Genomic DNA, 2,618 nt, shown 5'->3' with positions numbered 1-2,618 from the left:
GAACATTAGTGTCAGTGATTGGTGCTTGGGGCTAGGAAGAAAGGGGTAGGAGAAAGAACTGAGCCCTTTCACGCTACTGCAGCTCTGCATAGAGCAGGTCCTACTTCCCTGACAGGCCACCTGCATGGCTGTGTCTACAAGCACTGGAGTGGTCATGACAATAACCCGTGTCTGGGAAGTAGATCTCGACTGCAAGGCAGCATCCATTCTACCCTTTACAAAAAAGGCTCAGCTATTCCCAAGACAAGCAAGTAAAATTCAGATGATGCGGCCTTTACATATCTTTAAAGACAAAAACGTCTGTGTAAGGGATGAGTCCCTTCCATACACAGAGAGAATCTTCAAATCATACGCCTTTTCCTTACAACTATGCCACAAATCAGTGTGAATTTCTGGGCACCATAAGTTCACAGACCAGTTATTTTGCTTGACTCAGAGCTGGTTTCTGCCTCCTGTTATCAGCAAGGCATACTGCTCTGGGGACTGCATGCAAGCCACGGCGGAGGGAGAGGGTGATGAAGAAGAAACGTACATATGTTACATCAGATGTTAATCAACTATTTCTACGTATTTTTAAGCCAGCTTCTCGCCTGTTGAATAACTGAATTAAACTAGTCTGAAGGGAGTTAGCAGATTTTCCCTCTTCAGAATGTTTCACATTCACGACCTTGGTTAGATAATTTAGTCAGCAGACATTATTGTCAGCTTCTTTATGTTATTCATCTAGAACAGCAGATGCCACACTGAGCTGCAGCTTGGCATCAAGGAAAATCTGCCTGTGTGTCAGGGGAGACAGGATAGCCAGAACTCCCATAAGGACTAATTGGTACTCCAGTAAAAAGAGCTATGTTCAGCTCTACTCAAAAAGAATATTCTAGCATTTTTAGCATCATTTTGAATGCTTTTAAGGAAGGCTTCTCTCAGTGCTCTTGCATTTCATCAGCTCTCCCTCTCATGGAAACCCTAAATCACATATTTAAAAATAGACCATCAGATTATCTGGGTAAATCATAAAGCTCGGCTTATCTCTCTCTCTTCTCCTTCAAAATATACAATTTATTTTGTCCACCAGCTCAGCAGCGTGAAGCCATGAATAATCCTGTTTGTCTCAGTAACCCAACTCAGTGGCTGTCCCTGTGTGTGTATCTCTATTCTGTGCATGTATGTCACACTGAGGTGTGTCTGTGTGAGCACGGAAGGAGAAGGCAGGAATTCACGGTTCTGGGCACAAAAGTGTACAATCCTGCTTATGCCAGTGTTTCTGCTTATGCCAGTTGTGTACGCCCTAGCATCACAACAGAGCCTTACACAGTCATGGAGAATAATACCAAGATTCTGCAGAAGTAATGTACTAAGTACTTCAATTACACATTAAATTGTTGTTTAACAGCAATCTGGACCACAGAACCTGTGTGCTTCCCCTGAGGGCAGACAGAATCAATGCTAGTGAGGAAGGACAGAAAAATTTTTCAATTTCTCGTTCCCAGTGGTTCAGAGGCACCACATAACAGAGCATTCAATAGCAAACCCCGACTGTCAGCCCCAGTGATTCCCACACGCGCATCTCCTCATCCTCCTCCCCCTGCCAGTGCGGCCCATCAGGCCACGAAAGCCGGAGAAAGCCCTGCAGGGATATAAATAGCTCCTCGGGGGAGGAGGGGAGAGTGCAGCAGCACGTTTCCAAAGATACTTGCTGCAGAGGGAGATTTTGCTGGATTCATTCAGAGGTGAAAGGGAACGGCTAGGAAGTTCACTGCCATAGCACGTAATGACTGTGGAGAGGAGGCAGCAGCCGCCCTGGGGAAGCTGAAGGGGGAATGCCCCGCTTGCTGAGAGAGCAGCGATGTGGGGTTCCCTCTGTGAGAGTCCCACTTATTTCAGATGGTGTCTTCAAAGACACTAACTGAAGTGTAGATAGGGTGTGTATGAGCACGAAGGGTCCATGGCTGAGAAAGACAGCAAGGACACGAGCCAACTCCGTGGAAGTATTATTGCCACACGCAGCTTATTGTCTCTGCCAAGTTTGTACCGAGCCAAGCGGTGTTACTGATAATGGGCTGTGTTGCACCGACTGTGCATGCGGTGCTCTGAACTTGCCCCAAGCGTGGGCACGGCAGAGCTGGCTCCACTGCCCTCTCCCCGCTTTTCCTCGGAGAGACAGAGCCAAGAGGTTCCGTCTCCCCAAAGCTGACCTATTTCCCCCCTGCCTCCCGGAAACTTCGGGGAACTACAGACACAGCCGCCCAAGGCACAGGTGCGCGATTGCCCTTTCTTTCCCCGCCGGGGACACCCCGGGCACTCCTCGGCCGCCGCCCGGGCTGGGGGCTCGGGGCGGGGGGCCGCTCCACGCCTCTCCGCCCTCCCTCCCTCTCTCCCTCCCTCCCGCGGGCTGGCAGGCACCCCGCAGCCGTGCGGAGCTGCAGTGCCCGGCCCGGCCCGGCCCGGCCCGGCCCGGCCTCTCTCACCGTCCTCCAGAGCCGCTGCCTCTTGGCACTGACGGAGGTGGCGGTAACGATGAGGTGGGAGACGGACACCACCAGCCCGAAGACGATGGCCAGCAGAGTCCGGACGGGCAGCAGCGAGTAGGACACGAAGGTTACCAGCATGAGCTGCCACAT

At 51.1% G+C, this 2,618-nt stretch overlaps 1 protein-coding gene across 1 annotated transcript in view; it reads right to left on the bottom strand.

Moving 5' to 3' along the window:
• Positions 1 to 2,618, bottom strand: part of ADCY1 (adenylate cyclase 1) — a 141,658-nt gene that overhangs the window by 137,971 nt on the left and 1,069 nt on the right. The window lies entirely within an intron of this gene.

The sequence above is a fragment of the Empidonax traillii genome, unplaced genomic scaffold (genome assembly GCF_003031625.1).
Source record: "Empidonax traillii isolate 1590-97213 ecotype Southwest subspecies unplaced genomic scaffold, ASM303162v1 scaffold1109:size413625, whole genome shotgun sequence".
Taxonomy (NCBI): Eukaryota; Metazoa; Chordata; class Aves; order Passeriformes; family Tyrannidae; genus Empidonax; species Empidonax traillii.
This window is presented reverse-complemented; position numbering and strand designations above follow the sequence as displayed.